Source organism: Gymnogyps californianus, chromosome 5 (genome assembly GCF_018139145.2).
Source record: "Gymnogyps californianus isolate 813 chromosome 5, ASM1813914v2, whole genome shotgun sequence".
Lineage (NCBI taxonomy): Eukaryota > Metazoa > Chordata > Aves > Accipitriformes > Cathartidae > Gymnogyps > Gymnogyps californianus.
In genome coordinates this window covers 38,510,251-38,530,426 of record NC_059475.1, presented here as the reverse complement: position 1 = coordinate 38,530,426, position 20,176 = coordinate 38,510,251, and the positions used below count along the sequence as shown (strand labels likewise).

The 20,176-nt window shown below is 36.8% G+C and overlaps 1 protein-coding gene across 2 annotated transcripts in view; it reads left to right on the top strand.

Moving 5' to 3' along the window:
• Positions 1-20,176, top strand: part of STXBP6 (syntaxin binding protein 6) — a 127,436-nt gene that overhangs the window by 71,803 nt on the left and 35,457 nt on the right. The window lies entirely within an intron of this gene.

The window sequence follows — 20,176 nt, the reverse complement described above, 5'->3', positions numbered from 1 at the left end:
CCGTGACATAAACGTTAAGAATATAGAATTTGATCAGAAGCAAATGCTGACACCAAGAGGGCAGTTAAGTTGAATAATAGAATTATTTCTGAGTAATAGGTATGTAATTTCTATGTATTTTTAGAGTCCATTCAAGCTTTCACTATAAGCTTATGTAAACATTACTTAAATTGAAATTTGCAAATCAAATTTCATTTGCAAATCTGCTCAGTGCTAGGCCCTTAGACACTATGTTTGGCATTATATAATCTGTCTGATTTTAAGTGTTAGGCCCTGAGCCTTCAATAATTAAGTAATGCTAAAGTAGAATATTGGTGAGGGTAAAAATTATGTATTATATAAAACTGACATCAAAAGACAGAAGATCTATAGCTCGCTGTTTTGCATTACAACAGTAAATCGATGTATTGATGCTTGCAATGGATTTTATAAATCCTCAAGTAAATCTAATATCACTCAGTTACCATATGGGAATGTAACCATGTAGAAGTGTAGCACAGCTTTCAATGCTCTGCGTTTCTGTCCTTGCAGGCGGATAGAGTAATTTGGATTGCAGAGGTAGACTGTGAGGTGAGGGGAAGAGCTGGGAGGACCACAGGGCTCAAAAGGTGTGATTCTGTGTCTCCTCAGTAGTTCGGAGTCTAACTGGCCAGCTGCTGGTGGCATGGTGCAGAGGCTGATCCTGGAGCTGATCTTAGCTCATGTCCTTGTCTGTGACCAGGACAACGGGATGTGCTGTGCTTCCCTCAGGTTTGCAAGTGATACCAAATTGGAGGGGAGTAATTGGTACGCAGGGAGGGAGATAGGACTTTTAAAAAGCTGACTCTAGATGGGGGAATGGTACGACAGGAACTTCACGACGTTCAACCAAGGCAAACGCAAAGTCCTGCACCTGGGCTGGAATAGTCCACTGCTCGGACTGGGGGCTGGCTGCTTGAGTTGGGAGCAGCCTCATGGGAGACAGGCTGGACAGGGGTCAGTGGACCACCCTTGCCGCAGTGAAGACAAACTGCACGTTGAGCTCCATTAGCAGGAGCATAGCCTGCAGATCAGCAGGAGTGATTATTCTCCTCTGCTGGGCATATGGGACTGCACCTGGAAACCTGTTTTCAACCTCCTCGTGTAAGGCGCATCCTGTTAAATTTCAGAGTCTAGCACGAGTCAACTAAGGTAGTTAGGAAGCTGTAGCATATGACAGGAGGAGAGACTGAGGAAACTGGTTTTGTTTAGAAAAGATCAAAAGAGAAGACAAGGCCAGGGGGGGATCTAATTGCAGCCTTCCACTTCCTAAATGTTTCATGGTTGTCGAGAAGGTAGAACTAGATTCTTCTTAGATGTGTACAGTAGAAAACTAGGAGACAAAGGTGACAAGTCACAATCTGAGAAATCCCAACTGGTTAAAAGGGAGAAAAAAAAAAAACAATTAAAATGACTATGGGGAAGTGAAGTTATGCACTTAGTTTTACTATGTTTTGCCATTAAGCAGCCTCACTGAATGTTAATGTTTGCCCTGCTTTGAGCAGGGGTTTGACTAGATGGTGATTCTGAATTGTATAAACAGGCAGGCGGCAGTGGAGGAACTCCAGCGTGTTTAGACAAAGTAATTCCGGTCTGTCATGAAATCACAAATGTTTTGGGAATCTGAGTGCTGTGTACAACAGGAGCTTCTTTAAAGCTTCATAATGGAATTGGAACAAATAAAATAACTTTTCTGGAGGAAGAGAAAAATATTAGATTTAGGTTAAATCTCTTTATGAACATGCTGGGTGCTTCCTAATGCTGTCACTGATATCAGTGGACATTTTTTTTCCCTGAAGATTGAGTTTGGAGATATCTGTTAGTCCTGAATTAACTTTGCTTTTAATGGCAAGTACATTACATAAGAACTAGGATGCTGGTAAATGCAAGACATTTAGTGAGAGAGGGAAGCTTTTATTAAGATAAAACTAAACTTTTTATCCTTGCTCCTGATAAGTATTGCCGAAAGTATCGCTGCTCAGTCGTAAGTTTGTTGATTATCTTTTCCAAAATTTAGCAGTGAAGTGTAGCAAGATTATAACAATATCATGCTGTGAAGGAAATTGCATTTGATTTTTAACTTTCCAGATTAATCTCCCTCATGAGGAAATTCCACAGTAAAGTTTTATTTATTAAAGTTGATATTTGAATCTTAATTTACTTTTCAGTGATGGCTATTATGTATTCATTCTGTAACTATTGGTTGGACGTGGTTTTATTTGGCATGTTTCTGGACTTTAATGTAGAACGGGTGGACCTAATGTGTTTTGCTTTCAGTTAAGTGTTGCAACAGATACATGAAAGTGAACACAAATTACCCATTTTCTCATGACTTCTGCAGCAAGTGTGCTGAGCCTTCTTGCTAGATTACCGTAGACATGAGAAGTAAGTAGTCTCATTTAGGGACTCCCGGTTTAAAGAAGTCCGAATAATTATTTTCATCTGATCTTGTTTGATTCTTCAGGTGTCTGGCTGGAAGAAACCAAACGCATTTTCCATATCGAGCATGTTTCCAGAGAGTTTCTTGTAAAACATGTAGCGTGATATAGGTTATCCACGCCGTTACCTCCAATGCACTGCAAAGGACTGAAAAAATCGGTCATGAGACAAGAAAATGTCATGAGATGAGAAAGCTGCACTGTCAGATTTCAATTTGCAGGTTGTGCATCTCTTTTAGAGGTGGTTGTGTTTAGAGATCATAACTTCAAATATATGCCTTTACAAAACCCGCTGGAATTTGTTGTGTTTTTTCACATCCTAATAGTCTTGCCAGGTACCAAATTTGCCTGATCGTATGCTGGTCTGCACCTCATTTCTTACCACGGAGAAGCTAAAAATCAGTCAGAAGAATTAAGTACAGGGAGACGTAATAAGCAGTCCATCCATTTTAAAATAAATCCCTCTCATTGCATTGTGCAATGAATACATAGTGACAACAGTAGTGGTGCTTGTAGTATCAGTTCTCTTTATGATCAGACACTGGTTTTGTGTAAGGAGACATTCGGTGAAATGCAGATTGTTGGGGTTTTTTGCAGCATTTCTTCGTACCCAGACTTTTCTTAGCTGCTATTTTTTTTTTTTTTCTTTTTCAGTTTAAAGTGATCCTACTGTATTTCTCGTGGTTTGGGGGATTATTTGTCCTCCAGATACTGCCATGGATTAGGGCTTTTTTGCACTATTGTAGCATTGTATTTTACCTATCCTGATATGTGACTGTTTGTGGGAATAACTCTCTTTTTATTTGATTGCAGTAGTACTAATGTCCTCTGTACGACCACCCACCAAGACAGCAGGTAGCTCTACTCCATTATAGCTCTTGTGCCAACAGTCACAGCACGACTGTAAGCTAAGGGGGCACACCTGCTGACACAAATTCGAACTATTGAGTGTCCTAGTTGTATAACTTTTGTTAGATAGTGAAGCTATTTTAAATATTTAAGATTCTTGATTTCTGTGATCTATACTTTCTTCATGTTTCATGCCTGTTCTTTATCTTTGGGTTTTTTTCTCCTTTCAGGATCTTTCAAACTGTTGCATTTGTCTGCTTCAAAATATCTTTAGTGTTAACGTTTGAAGGTAGTGGAAATCGGGATCTGAGGAACAATTTTTTTTTTTTTTTCTTCCGCCTGGTTTTAATTTGGCTATAAATATAAATGCATTACTCATACACACAATTTGCAAAAGAAAATAATTGGTTTTCCCCTCTGCAGGACTGATACTAGCATACTGTGTCCAGGAACACTATGGATATTGCATTAAAGAAAATACTCTTTCCTCTATGTGTGAGTTTCCTTTACCTTATCCTTTGTGTACTGTCAATTCATTTATACTTTCTCTAGCTGTTTTCTGGTAGGAAATTGATCCAATTCAGTCATGCAAAACACACACTTCCAGCCAAATAATTCATAGTTACCTACTTAAACAGATAAAATCCTGTTGTTCAGATGTTTGTGGTTTTTTTTAAAAAAAAACAGTAGTGCTTTTAACAGACATGGGTTTATTTCTGGTTTGGTGGGGGTTTTGTGTTTTGTTTTGGGTTGGGTTTTTTGTTGTGTTGTTTTGCAAAGCAGATGCCTGGGTAGATGTGTAGCAGTTTTGGTGCATTTTATACTTTTCTGAGGAAGAGGTCTTGTCTTTTTCTGTTTTTCCATGAAGTCTGTCACAGCAGACCAAGTTTAGATGAGATAGTATTCAAATGCTAATCTGCTGATCTGTTTCAAACCAGGCATTAGTATGCATTCCCTGTCCATAGAGCATAACTGAGAGGACCTGAGTCATTAGCTCAGTTGGCCCTGTGTAGGGATGATTAATAACCCTTCAAAAGGCCAACTGAGTTCATAAAACACGGATGTTGATGTTGTCTTTTGCAGCTCTTGATGTGTACACTTCACTAATTATCTCCTGATTCCATCATTCAACCTCTAAAAAAACCAAGGTCTTGTATTTTAGTCTATATATTGGAAATGTTGAAAATAGCGTCTCATTTCTTGCCCTGTGAAAGAGGAGAAGGACTTTTGTGGTTGCATCTTATTGGAGGAGGGTGAGAGTCACTGTTTTTAATCTTTTGGAAAAAATTACATATCAATAAAAACTACTAGACAGTATCAAAATGTCTTTGGCAGTTGAAAGAAGTGCGTGCTATAGCACTTGGGTGCTATGCTACTGAATGCCTCCTATTTATCTTAAATTGAATGGTGACCACTAGTGTATAGTATAAAAATAACTTTTTGAAAGTTCTCACTTCATTTTTTAATCAGTTCTTTGAGTTTCTATTTAACTTATTTATGGTATTAACAAGATTTTTGCTTTTGGGGGTCATTATATTTTAATGGGGTTTTTGTCTTTTTTTTTTTTGTTTGTTGGGAGCTTTGTGATGTGGTGATGATTGGTACTTGGTAGAGGGAAATTGGAATGTACATCTGTAGTAGCTTCTATTGCTGGCATTTACAGATGATGGACAAAATCAGTGCGATCTATACAGACTTGTTAAATAACACTTCAGTATTGACCTGGGACCCAAAATGAAACTTTAAAATGTTTCCAAACTGAAATCTCTTTTCTCTTTTGGCTTCACTTCACATTTCAGCGATGACTTTAGGTCTGGCCTCTTAATAGATCACTTAATGTGTCAAAAATCATTTCATGGCCTTTGAGTCTGCTGGTTTTCCTTCTCTGCTCTGTATCCGTTTTGGTAGGATCACAGTGCTTAGAAGGCTTTAGTGAGTGTCTCTTAACCTGAAAAGTACTTTCATTACAAGCCAAGCTAAAGAAGAGAAAATAATTGTGGGTGGTTGTTTGGTTAGGGTTTTTTTGTTTGGTTTGGTTTTTTGCACAAAGTACAAAAGGGAGCAACATAGTGACAGTAGTATGTAAAATAACAAAAGTATAAGAGACTTTTTTTATATGTTTAGGTGGTCTTAGTACTTTTGCCAGTGGGCTATTGCCTGTGTTCTGTTTATCTTTGGAAACAGTTGTCTCCTCAGGCAGGTCAACATCGACACATCCCAAGTGAACTATTGGCAAACTGTTAATCTGCTGAGGAGCAGTGAATCCTGTCGGATGTAGAATGTGAAAATATTACTGTGAAACATACATTACGTGGGTTTTAACAATCCTGTTTGATAAAAATGTAAAGGAAATTATGATCTTAATGTTTAGTAAAGACAGTGCTAGTGATCATTGCAATTCCTGGAAACAGTTTCTTTCAATTGTAACTAATAACAAGTCTCTAAGGTGGTAATGAGTTTCTTTTTTGGAGGGGTTGGTGTGGCATATTAACAGTTGGTTTTGGTCGGTTTTATGAAATGTAATGAAAAGGATGTTGTCCCTCAGAATAGCGCAGTACAATGTGTACAGTACAGTAGAAAAATAAGGTCAGTTGCAAAGGCCTCTTGCTATCAGGATCTGTAACGTGCAAAGAAATAACATTGAGTTGCTCATTTTTTGTGCTCTAAAATTCATGAAGAAAATTCCTTTTGTAACACTGGCAGTATAGATTATTTTTTGGAGTAATTTTCAGAGGAGAAATTTTCACAAAGGAAAAGCTACTATAAGCAGTAAAATGTTACTGCAAATTAAAAATTATTTTTTTAAATAAAAAAATAGTACATCATTAAAAGGTTTTTAAGATACTATTTTCTATTCAAAATGTGTAAGAGTTATTTCTAGATTTTTTTTTGAGACATTTCTACGTCTGTAGGGTATCTATTTTTCTCATTAAGCATGAGTCATCAATTGTATCTATTTCCAAGTTTTTCTTTGGTTTGAAATTTCATGTGTTAAGTAATAGCCAGGGGCACATTCAGGTTAGGTTTTCATAGCTTCACAGCTGAGAGATTAAATCTGAAGCCAAATTTCGTTTGAGTTATGAATAAAGAGAAGAGCATAGTCTTCCACATTACTGGGCAGAAAATTTGGGGCCTATAAGGACTACCTGGAGTATATTCCTGCAAGAAGTATGCCTATGAAATAGCAATAATTAATCCTGTACCATAAGAAGCTATGCATGTTAAGATACACAAATCAATAGGCCTCCTTCAAATAGAAAAGAATGCAAACTTAAAAAAGAGCTGGTGAGAAAAAAAGCTGGTGGCATGCACTTGAGATGTTTAGTCTTACCTTGGTGCACGTGCCCACATGGAAGTGTAATGAGGAAGGTAGTTCAGTTAGATGTACCCAACTGTTGCATGGTAAATAATAAGGTAACCTTTATCATTTGATATCTTTTTAATTGTGGTTTTCTGCCTGGAAATAACCTATTTCAGTGAACCCTTTAGGAAATAGAAATAGCAGGTTGACTGAATACCAGTTTGATCAGCTGCTATTCATTATACTACACCATATTAAGTAGCGTAGATTAAATCTACTAGATTAAACTAGATGATGTATACACCTAATCACATTAAATCTAGTACATTTAATGAACCTGCTGAATATCTTTGAAGTCAGTAAAGTACTTGATGAAGAGAACTGCAAACAATTTCTCGGATGTTTCGTATAACTAGTTATGGGGAAGCCAGATACGGACACTTTTAAAATATATGTTCTAACTGACTTGCTGAGAGTTCAGGGAGGAAAGTTGCAGAAAGCCATGCATCCGCCACAGTAGCTTTTGGCTCTTCTGACAACATACTGGATATTTCCATGTAATTCATTTTACTGTGGTGTCTTGTATCTATGACTTTAGATATTCAGCTTTTGTTCAGTTGAGCAGTTTGAGAATGTACCTTTTCAAAATACATTTTCAAAGTACTTGGTTGTTTAAGTACATCATCGTAAATCACTTCATGTGACTTTGGAAAGTTAGCCTTTTATGTAAAGTTTTGAGGACGTGGATTAGGTAAATTTCCAATTTACGGAGGTGATCTTCACCTTAAGCTTGTGCTAGTTATATAGTCTATGTTCTGGCATATGGAAGCTGTTAGGGAAGTCCTTCAGCTGTCCCCTAATTGCACATCAAAGTTAGACCTACCTGTACACAATTCTCTCCCGCCACAAAATGTTCCCTAATGAACCTTTCTTTGGTGGAGTACCTTTTAAAATTGCTGTTCAAGGAGGTGTATGTCATTCCTTGATTGCTGTGGCCTCATTTAAGGAGAGTGATTAAGTTGGAGACATAAAAACTGTTGACATTATTTGCTAACAGTGTGCATGCTTTCTTTTCTCTTCTACTGTTTGATGTCTTACTCTCTGCAACAAATTTTTACCGGTTTCTGGGTTGGTTTTTTTTTTCTTCTTCTTTAAAGGCTAGGAAAGCTCCATGGTTGCATGGTTGGAAATGGTAGACTTACCCTTGGTAAAGAGAGACAACTGATGCTTTGGAGAGTCTTCCCAAAGAATAGTAAATATGAGAAAACTATCACTTAAGTCAAATTTTCAGTCCTACCATTGCAAGATTGTGCAATGGCAGATGAGAGCAGTTTTATTTTAATAAAGCTATTTGAGTTAAAAGAAGCACATTTTACAGGGGTGCTCTGAGATTCAGTGCTTTGTAGAGGACTTTGATAGTAGTAATAGTAGTAACAATTCAGATGCTAAGTATTTACTTTTTAGTTTCTGCTCTTGTCTCTTACAGTGAAATCTTTTATGTTAATAAAAGGAACTGTATGCAGTATTTCATATGTCAGGTAACTTAAGATACTACATACAGCAACTGAATGCTATCTGCACATAGCACCTTCAAATAAAATCTAGTCCACTGCAGGTGTGAAATTTGTAATGTAGAATATAGAATGAAAACTCTCCTTGCGGTTCAAACATGTTTCTACAGAATCTGATGAGGGATATATTCCTACTGGATATGTTTGATCTGTGAACGTACCTAGGATCCAAGTATTAAGAATTAGTAGCTGCTTATAACATGGATAAAATCTGTGAAGCTAAGATACTCAGATTTGAGAGTCTGTTCAAAGCTTGAGAAATTATACTGAAGTATATTCCCAAAGGTCTTTCTGCATTGGTTTTGCTCTTCTGAGGATACTGACCCAATTAATCAGCAATTGATACTTGCTGTGTTTAAAAAAAAAAAAAAAAAATTAAAAAAAAAATAAAATTTAAAACCCCTTTCAAATGGTCCTACTGAAATGCATTCAGGTGCAATGGTGGTCTGCTGTAATCCTGGAGATCTGAAAATTATTTCTCATAACATGAAGTGCACACTTGCTTTGCTGTTAATTTGAGTAATGTTATGACATAACCATTTCAAATTAGTCTTGAATATATGTTTAATATAAATTGTCTGTGTGTTAACAAATATACAAGAGTTCCACAGTTTGTTGTGGGGACTTCTTTTGTTTGATTCCATACCAGTAGTAGAAGGCTGCCTTTCCTCAGTTCATACCATAAATACTTTTATTTCACTCTTTCTTTACAACCTTTTAGTGTGACAACGGAAGATATGTATATCATCTGATTCGCCGACCTACTCTTATAGGTTTAGAGCAGCTAATGATTTCTTTCCCACAAAAGTCACACTGCCTTAATGCATATGCCATCAGTGAGATCAGGATCATGTTGATTATTTTGGAGCGTGCAGCCAGGGAGACAGGGAGAGGGGAATTGAATTTGACTTTTTTTTTTCCTGTTTTTGCTGTCTAAAAAGAAAGGGAACCAAAATATAACTATATATTGCTTTAAATGGTCTACCGTGTTTTTTCTTCCTGTTTATTTTTTCATATTTTTTTAGAGTTGTAACCAATTGTTCAGTGTTTGCTACTTTCATTCTTCTGGTGTTGCCTGTGGCTGTTTGCTGTCGGTTTATTGTGGTAGGACCTTCCGACGTGTCAGTCTGTAAGTAAGCATTGGTATCGTAAAAGTAGCAAAGTACACATATACTTTAGTTTCTAGACGCTTTAATTACCTGCATCTTGTTCACAAAGTGAAACAAGCTCAGTGGGTAGCTGCAATAAATCAATAGTTGAAAAAAAAAGCCAGTTTGAGAAATACCGTCATTTTGTACAAATTTGAAACGAAGCAGGAGAATAAAGCATAGTGGGAAAGAATGGAGGGTAAATACACAACCCGAGTGTTGGGTCCCAGTTCAGCAAGACAGTTATTTCTGTAAAATGGATTTTTTTTTTTTAGCACTTTTTAAGTTAGCCTCGTTAGGGTCTCAGTTTCACTTGGTTTTCAAATCACTATAGACATGCTTAAAGATTTCAAAATTTTAAATATTGCTCACATATTACCTTCCATCTCATGGTCTCAAAGTGCTTTGCAAACCAAATTGGCATACAAATAAGAGGAGGTGACTTCTGATCCTGAGATGCTGTTGTTGAACAGCACACGGAAATAGTAGTGAACATCTTGACAAGAGACCATACTGTGTCTCTTCAGATAATTGAAGCTGTAGGGAATATTTGTAAAGGTTTAAGAAAGTCTCTGTTTATTTTGTGGGTTATGTCAAGAATACTTGTTGGTTGATGCCATTGAAACAGACGACTTAACCAGTGAACTCAGTGTGCAAGAGCAAGCATTGAAAACTCGTGGTTGCAGATGGGCAGAGAACTGATTTCTAGAAGCACGATGGGCATTGGAATTGTGACAAGGATGCAGTCTGCTGAACTGTCCATAAAACACTGCACAGGATTCTGTCCCATAGAGGTTTTTGGTCTTGCCTCTAAACTGCCTTGATAGTGTTTAATATGTAAATTTGTGAAAAATTGGTGTCTCAAATTTGTTGCATTCACACTTTTTAGAGCAGCTAAAAAATTGGGGGGGGTAAGACTGCATTTCAAAAGTCTGTTCATTGATATATATATATATATATGAAATAAAAAAAAAATACTCTCTGGACTACTACTGGCTACGTAGGATAGAGATAGGACCTGCTGATACGTAAAATATCCTTTGTATTTGTCTAAGACACACATAACAGGAGCATTCTCCCAGCTCTAACAATAGTAGTACTGGTAGTCTTACGAACTTAAGTTCAAAATATTCAGAATATACATACTTTAGAGATGATTTTTTTTTCCTACTTTTACATCACAGGCTACCTGAAATGTATGTGTTGGTTGCTATATTTCATTTTAGTTGTCTGCAGAAAATAATTCAGACAGCAAAAAACATCAGCATGTAAAAACGTCCCTTCATAGTAATTATTGCACTTCCAGCGATAAGATGCAAAAAAGGCTGAATATGTGCCTTCTGCTGAGTAAATGTGTTGTGGGTTATATATACTGTGGGAGGAGTACTTCACAGGTTGAGATACTGGGGTTTGTTGTTGTTGAATGGACTGGGCTTAAATAACTGGCTTCAGTTAAAATAATGATGCTAACTTGAGATTGCAGCTGTTGGCCCACTTGTTTTTCTTCCTGCTTGACCTCTCCTTTAGTCACCCCTTGTACTTCCCTACAGATGTTTCTGGGGTTTTTGTTGGTTTGGTTTGGTTTGTGTGTGTGTGTTTTTTAATTTCTTCATAATCTGAAGTGGTCAAAGTCTACCAGCCTTTTCTAGTTGCTTATATTGAGACTTGGATGTTATCATGCCACATGTGAATGTGAAGGTTTTTGTAGAATTCTGTCCATCTGAAAGTTTGAGTCATAAGAATATGGAATAATTTGCTCACTGCTGTTCTGACTTAGGCCGTTGTATAGCAAAAGCTAGGGATTTTGTGTTGAACAGATGTAATAGAGTCCTTTCTCGCATCTGCTGTGTGCAAAGTATTTTCTTTAGTAGTAGTCTCGTCTACTATAGGTCATTGATTCAGTACAAAATCAAGAAAACACCACAGTTTTATAAGTCACTTTAAAAGCTCCAGTAAACAACTCTGCCCTGTTACAACAGGATCCTCCTAGACTATAGGATCTTAAAAGACATTGGCTGATTTGTTCCAGAACCTGAAGCCAGTCAAGTTATCTGAGCAAGCTTAGAAATGGAGAACTATTTCTTAATACTGTACTTTTCGTGTGAGTTACTAAGTAATGAATTCAAACTTTTAATTTTCCAGAGCTTCTTCCTGTCCCTCAGGACACTTACTGTGAAGTTCAAACATTGTTTTCAGGCCGGTGAGGTAATTCCTAGTGTGCTCTCTGCATGCAGATGCACATCTGTTAACTTGTACGGGAATTATGCCAAATTCCACTTATTAATTTTAGAATTACTTTCGTGGTAGTGACTTAAACTGGTTCTCAATAGTTGTGGGTGCTGAAGTGACCAGAATGTGATAAAAGGAGTGTCTCAAGCCACCCACACAGATACTCACTGTGGCTTGTATCTTGAGCCTTGATTTCTGAACTAGATTGAAGTAGGATTTTCTGAAGTGTGTGTAAATGCTTACAAGGCTATTTAAAGTATCCTGTTCAGCAAAGTCTGTGTAGGATGCTGCCTTCTTTTTAAGGAAAAGACAGCAAAGAAGATTGAAGCTGTAGATGATCCAGACTAATACAGAAGGGCACATGCTATGGTGGGCTCAAATTCTCAGTCACCAAATACCTTCCAGTTAAGAGGTGAGGCTATACCATCCCAGGACAAGGTGAACTACTCATGTGAAATGCTCTAGGCCAGGATAAGCAGCAGCTCTGCACTGGTTGAGAGGTCCCTGATGAAGACTTTAGTCCCTAGGTTGTGAGGAAGTCATCCCTCTTCCTGGGGACCTGGCTGGAGGTAACAGTGCCTTGGTAGATCTGTCAGAGCACCATCCTGTCCTCTCAACTAGGATTTAACTAAAAACAGACACAACTCAAATTTGCTGTATTTGACTAGAAATATCTCAAGAGTCTTCAAATGCAGCTGACTGCAGGAAAAAGGAGGTGGGAAAAGTTTGAAAGTTTGCTGCTTTGCAATATGGAATAGTAAAAGACAATTCCAACAAAACCTGGAAGTTCAGTCATCATTCCGGAAGTGAATATGTGTTTAATAAGATTCCTTTTGAAATATATGCAGTTAAGCAGAAGCTTTCTCTCTGGCTACAAAATGAAGTCTGCCATTGTTTCCACTGTTAACTGCATCTGTCTATATAACTGTGCCAATATGAAAAACAGTTGCTTTGGTATCAATACCTTGAAGTATATTGCTCTAGTATATGAACAGTAATTTAAGCAAGCTATTAATTTATAACAGCAGTGCTTCTATCTTTCTAGCTTTAAAAATGTGATAGGAATGAAAAAGGAGTGTCAAGAAACTGTAAGGACTGTAATGTATATGGTATGATGTGGGCTTAAAGTGTTTGAATAGGCATAAAAACTATTTTTAAGGACATGTATTTACATGGTTCTGTGAAAAGTAAATATAATGGAAAACTAGGCGCAAAACTGAGTGGCAAGGCACTATGCCTGTAAGCAGCAGTTTGTTATCAATGCACTCAGTGGTATGTTTGGAAAACATACAGGCTCTCACTTGAGGCTTATAGCACTTCATGGTGTCTTACATGTGAGGGGAAAAAAAAAAGTTTTTTCATTGCAACCCAAAGCAATTTTTTTATTATTATTTGAAGGCACCAGAAAACTGTTTTGTCTAGTCTTTCATCTTGGGAAGATACCACATACCTTAATCTGAATTTCCAGGGTAACTGTTTTTTTTTTTTTTTATTATTTGATTTTTGTTCTGCTATTCAGCAGATAAAGATAACTTGTATGTAGGAAGAAAAAAATATTACTTAATCAAAACTGTATTTTGACCAATGTATGAATAAACTTTAATTAAGAGATACATATTTCATACATTTTTAGCTGGAGGGCCATGAGAGTGAGGCTGGCAACTTGTTATGGACAGTGCAGTAGATGCTGATTTAAGCAGACAGATGATGCAAATTGTTTGTTATTTGAAGTATTGGGAAGGGCTCTGGGAAAAACAGTATGTGTTTAGACTTACGAGTAGTTTGCCTCTATCTGAAAGCGTCTCTTTTCTTTGTGTTTTCCAATTTGATGTTAAAACATTATGCTGTGCCTAAAGAAACAGAAGGAATTGATTTTTGGTTAAACTGCTGTGTATTTAGGGCCACTGACATCCCCTTGTCCTGTTTGGCAAGTGGAGAAGGTGGGAACTGTGCAGCTTCTCCCTGCTTTCAGCTCCTTAGATCTCAAATGGCGAGAAAGCAGCATTGTCAAAGGAAGGAAAGAGGAAATATGGGCAAAAGTAGGAAATGCAATTCTGAGAAGTCAAGCCTCAACTTATCAGACATTTTGACAGCTGGAAAGCCTTGACCAGCAAGTGGGAATTTAAACATGCCCCAGTTTTAGCAGCCTTTGTTTGTTTTCAGTGAGGCTAGCTGTCTTCTACTGTAAACATATCCCTTTTTTCCTGTACCTGAGGTGGCAACGTAAGTCTGCGTTATTAGCACTGTCTTCTCAGAGCATCTCTTTGTATTATAGATGGCTGAGGTCTAAGATCCATGGCAGGTATGAAGGTTGCAGGAGGTAACAGTTGGACAACCATGGTGGGAAGGCTCAAAGTTCTAGAATTAATTTAGACTCCACATTAAGTCAGTGTTTAGCGGAAACCGCTCTGAGAAAACATGAAATACTACAAGTTTTGGTGTTCAAACTCAAAGTTGGAGTTGATAGACAGCAAAGCTCACAACCATCATGTGAAGCAGACTGGAAATAGTTTTCCTGAAATCCATGTGGTATACTAAGACAGTTTCATGTATCTGGTCCTTATTCTTTAATACCTAAATAAGTCAGAAAGTACCCATTTGCTCCATCTTACTTAATCCTCAGCTTCATTTGTCTGGTTGTTGGAAAGTTGCTTTGGGAAATTCTGGAAGTTGCTTGCCAGGACCATACTTTGCTTCTAGGACCATGTGGCCTGAACAGTAGTAGTTCAGACTACCTTGGAGCATTGCAGAACAGCTTCTACTATCATAAGGGTTGAGGGACGTGTTATTTAGTGTCCTTTCCCCTGCTTAGACCTCATTTCCTTGCTCTGGGAAGAAAACAGGGAGAGTAAGATTTCAAAATGTGGGGGGAAACAATTGTAAGCTTGTTCTTGTGACAGAAGGAAGAACTCCTCATGTTAGAGGAATAGAGATAAATCTTCTTTTCTTGACTTTGCTTTGGAATGATGTAGGTGAGAATAGCAAATGAGGGTCAATCCTTGTAGATAGCTTGTTGATGTTGTCTTTTCTTTGAGCCTTTGTACTTTATGACATTTGCAAGAAATCTGTCTTGGGTTTCCTCAAACTTCTGAGGCATTTCCACAAGTTACTTGTGCTCAGTCCTCCGAATACAAAAACGTGTTACAGAATTGAGTAGCAATTGGACAAAGGAACAAAAAAGTCACTATTTTTTCTGCAGTCAGAAACTGCAGATGGTCAGCCTAACTGGTAGCCATAGCTTACTAGGACTGTGTACGTGACTGTCAGAATTTTAGTCAATGAGCTTTATGCAAGTTTAAGAAATAGTTGTTTCCTTGGTGGCTGGGAGTGAAGAGACTTGCAGAATGAGAATTAGATGTAATTGCACAAACAGAAGTCTGGAGGGAAAAGACAGCTTTTCAATATGTAACTCTGGAGAACTGAAAAGAATAGAGGAGTAATTATCTCTGTCACTGTCTGTTCATAACCTACTTTTTTTGCTTAAGAACTGGCTTGAAAAAAAATGCATTTCTACCACAAATACTAATACATAATTTTATCTATTTCCTAGGAAAATATGTATCGGATATTAAATAATACTTTTAATTAAAATGTGATGCTGCTTTTAAATTTGCTGGTTTTATTCTGACTGAATCAAAAGCTGCTTGGGAAACTCTTGGCTGTTTTTAAGAAGAGTTTTGCTTTAGAGCAATGTTTCTACAAGAAGATAGGAATGATTAAATTCTAGATACAGTGACCATGAAATCACATCACACTGCCATGGTATTGAGTTCAACTTTTTCTTCATCAGAGATCTTTTTTTTTTTTTTAAAGGCTTTTGACTGTCTTGAGTGCATTGTAAAGATTTTTTTCCATCATTAATTATTAACAGCCAGTTTGATGAACTTTGCATCATTGGTTATTTGTGAGTTGTGGGATGAGTATCCACTGTACAGGATTTGACATACAGATAGGTTATGCTGATCTAACATTAAATTGATGAATAGTTTTGGATTGAACTACACAGATAGCCAATGCCTTCAGTACACTTCTGCAGGCCTGCTCAGGAGTGAGTCTCAGTCCATCACTTTCACAAATTAAATAATTTCATAAATGAAAGTAATTTTTAGTCATCTTCATTTGCACTATTTTCTTTTTTTCCCCCCCTCAAGAGCTAGTGACACAACAGCAGTAAACATTAAAGCTGCTTAATTTATTAATCTGTGCAGTGCCCAGATAAAAAAAAAATCTTGTTAAATGTGAACAGTTGCAGCAGTCACTGCCTGCTTCAGGACTTTGTACTTTTTAATTTCTCCCTTCAGTAGTTATTTCAGTCATTCAGCACTTTAGAAATACACTGCAATATGACTAGAAATTTTGTGAGGCAATCAAGCCATTTGTCATAAGATTCCTGATTACCTAGAGTTTCAGTTATTAAATACACAGATCCAAATTTAAAGACCATCCAAAACAAACACAGATATCCAGAGTCAAGACTTCAAGGACAGACATTGCTTTTTAAATATGCATTTCAAATCTGATAAAATAAAAGTTCATAGTGTGGTGGTTTAGAGCTTTCAGACTGTTTCTCAAGGCCAGGTATTTTGGGGTAGATATTTAAGGGATTAACCATATTTCATTATTTTAACTTTTCCATTCAAGTGAAGATACTTCAGAAAACTGAAAAAAGAAAGAAAATATATTCTGGACTGCAGATGAGATGAAGTTGGACTGTGACTTTAGTCTCCCTTAGCTTTCTGTGTGAAGATCTGTATTGATTTGCTGCTTAAGATGCTAGACGTGCATGTGGTACTGGATTCTAGCTGAGGTCTGGAATTCAAATACATTTGTTTCCATGTGTTCCAAATGATGAGAACAGTGACTTCCCTGACTCTGGCACAGCATTCTCTAAAGCTAATTCTGATCTGACTATTTCTGCCTCATATTCTCTGATCTGCTTTTGAAACAGAGTATTTCACTTAAATGCTTGCCTCTCAAGCTTCAACAACCTCTTTGAAACTTAATACTGTAACTTATTTTTGTTTACGATGCAAAATGGTTAATAACGTCTTCAATCCCAGAAGGAAGTGCCGTTTCTGACTTGATGACTTTTGGTTGTATGTTAATTAGTAGTGTTTAAAAAAAAAAAAAAAACAACAAAACAAACAAACCAAAAACAAACCTCACAATGTCTTCCATCATCAGTTGTTGTAGCTGACTTCTCGCACATTCTTTCTTACTTTACCAATGACTGTGTGTTCCTTTAAAAAATAAATAAATAAAAATTAAAAAACCTTATTTATTTGCATCTGACGACACACAGAAATACCATATGGACCTACTATCTATTGCTGCGTTCCAAATAAATGTGCTTCGTCCACACTACTACAGCTTCATATTTTGAAGGCGTAATGTTAAGTTCTATTACCAAAAAAAAAAGGCAAAGCAAACAAACCCACCCCCCCACCCCAAAAACTGAAGCATAGCTTAGACATTTGTCTTTTATTAAGGTAGATAATGATTGTGGAAGATTGTAGTAAACACATCTGAATGACTTGTCGGAGAGGGAATGTGGCTAGGAGCATGTAATTGCTTCCAGTTTTTTTCCGATTTAGGAAAAGACTCTTTACATGTTTGCAAGGTAACACCCACTCAGTGGCTTGTGTGGAAGTACTCTAGTTTGCAAAGCAACATAATGAGCAGCTAGTAAGGATGTTTTTCCCAGCTGCCAAAGGGTTTCACAGAGTTGTAATGACTGCCATACTAAGCTGTCACGGTCTAAATGAAGGTTTTAAAGCCTGTTTGGTGGGTTCGTGGGTAGCTGGGTTTTTTTAATGTTCTAGAAATGCTAGCTTTTTCCTAAAATACCAAGACACAAAAGGTGAAATGCAACTAGATCTGTTTGGCTGTGTGCAATAATTAAGCATGTGAGACCTAAAGGGAGAACTGCCATTTTTCCAAGAGGATCACATCAGCTAACTTGAGACTGAATTTCTATATAAGACGACTGAGATACCCAAGACTCTTAGAAGCTCTTCTGTAGAAGAGCAGCCCTCTTGGCCTCTCCCAGAGTTACTGTGTGGTGGAAGATATAGAAACAGTCATCAAATCAAGATGTTTTTATAGTTGATCACTAATAGGCATTTTTAAGAGTTGCCGAAGCTTAGGCACTTAATGTCTTCTTTTGCCGAAGTACAGAGCACTAACGGCTCCAGCTGAAGACAAAACTGCTGTTCGTTGATTGTTAGAAGTATTATACAGAGAAGTTTGGAGAATTAGATTTTTGGATATGTCAAATCAGCCAAGCAGATAAGGGAGATGTTGAGATGCTGGGATTAGACATTTAGTGTTTAACTATAGTATCTGTAAAATTTGATGTTTTCACCTTGAAATATGTAATGACCCCTGTTTTCAAGAGCACTAGAATGTATGTCATGTAGAAGCCTTCAGAGCAGTGAGAAGTTTGCTGTATTAAAGTTTAAGGCTCTATATCTCATAATTGATTATCCATGAGGTTCGGGGGGGGGGGTGAAATAGCATTTGATCACATAGTTGTTCTGTCTAGTGCTTCCTAGTTTTGAATGCTTTGTTTTGCAATGCTACTAGTGTTAATTCTGTATTTGGCTTATGTATAGTATGCACAACTTTTTAATACATGGCTCATTCAGCAGTAGATTATTGCCTGTTTTGCATGGAAAGCGAATAATCCACAGACCATAAAATTTGAGCCGGTGTTAGATAGCCTTCTATTAGTACTGCTTTGTAGAAAATATGTGAAACTTGGTCTAGTGAAATGCTATAGAGTCTGCCAAAGTGATCACTGGAGTTGACAAAAAAAGACATGAGTAAATATTACAAAGGGTGAATTTAGGGAAGGTAAAGACGTAAGTTTGTGGTCTGCTCGTGTAACTTTTGAATTTGTTTCCCACTCGGTGTGTAAACATGCAGTAAAAATAGAACCTGTATATACTATGTAAGTATAGATAGGATGCCTGTCACCTCTGCTTTATAGAAATTATTAGGCTTGGGTGTATAGGCCATTGAGCAATCAATGAATCTTTAATACTAATCTCATTTCTTAGTAATATCTAGTCTTTGCATTTCAGTAGTTGTTCTGATCTAATTTTGATGCTACCTTTCTGATACTACATTGATTTTTCTCTGCTCTGTACTATTTAACATGTGATTCTGAATTGCATACTGCACCAATTTGGTTCTCAGTGCTTCAACTGCTGATGAAGAGACTTCTGGCAATCTATTTACTACATTCTTATCAATAGTCTGGTCAATATATTGAGTCCAACTATGCTTTCTATTCCAAAGTAACTTCTTAAAAAGTTGCCTGCGATGTGGAATGGTAGTATCTGATTTTTTTTATTTTTTTTACCTACTAAAATTTCCTTGGAAATGAATTTTCTGTTTATCAAATTAAGTTCTCATAAGGCTGCTTGGACTTTCACGTGCACAGACATACACTGAACTGAAAATGTGTAAATCTGAGATATTGAAAAGAACTTTTCGTATTAATCTGCATTTGCTAATCTATTCTGAAGTACATTTAACATCAAGACAGTGATCTGTGCATTGGTAAATCTTCATCCTAAGAAACAATATTAACTTTTTAACTTTACAGAATGATGAGGTACTACATCAATGTTTACTTACTGTATAACTGTGCCTCTGAGTGCAGAAGTGCATGCAGCATGCATCTGCAGAGTGCAAAGCCTGTTAGTTTTCCTGATCATTTGGGTAAAGGGGGTGCACAAAAATAAGCAATCTTACTATTCAAGTCTTGATTATTTTAAAAGCCTTCTTTAACTGCCAGCATCTAAAAGCAGAGAGAAGTGACTTTTCCAATAATACTCTTTTTGGAGGACCATATGAGTAAAAGGATTTTTGGAAACAAAGAGTTTAAGGAGAAAAATGAATGACACATCAGCTTTAGTAGATTGTGCAGTACAGTGATTCTACAACTTCTTCACAGAAAGTGGAAGTGTGTTTGGAAGTGACTTAACATAAAGGAACAGATAAATAACATGTAAATAAAATACAGAGTATGACTATAGAAAGTGTCTAAAAATGCTTATAAAACTTTCACAGAGGTTAAAAGTTACACTGATGAAAAGAAAATTTGTTTTGAGAAAAAGTCTAATACAGGAAGCCAGTTTTCCTGCTGTTGAAAAGTTAGCTGTAGTGTTTAAGTACTCTGAAAACCTGATGCTGAGTTAAGGATACACTAATTGGAATGTTTTATATTGCTTTTTCTTTTTCAAAAGCAGAGCAGTCTTGCATGACTTACTTTGTGGTTTTTAACATATATTTTATTTATAACAGGTGAGATCATTCTTATTTATGGTCTTTGTTTGTGGTACCTAATTTTTGGGGGGAAGTTGAGCTATCATTAGTTCCTTAATTCTTATAACTGTATTTTTTACAGACTATTGTCTGATTTGGTGGGTTTACTTTCTCAATGCAGTAAGTGCATATACTTCTGTCTGTTGACTGGAAACTGGAAATTGGGAATTGAATGTCATAGATGTTGATGGTGTTATACAAGCGTGACCTACATGTGACATGTTGTAAAAAGACTGGAAAAACCTATTTTTTTTTTTCAATCACCAACATTAAAGTCAGTCTAAAGTA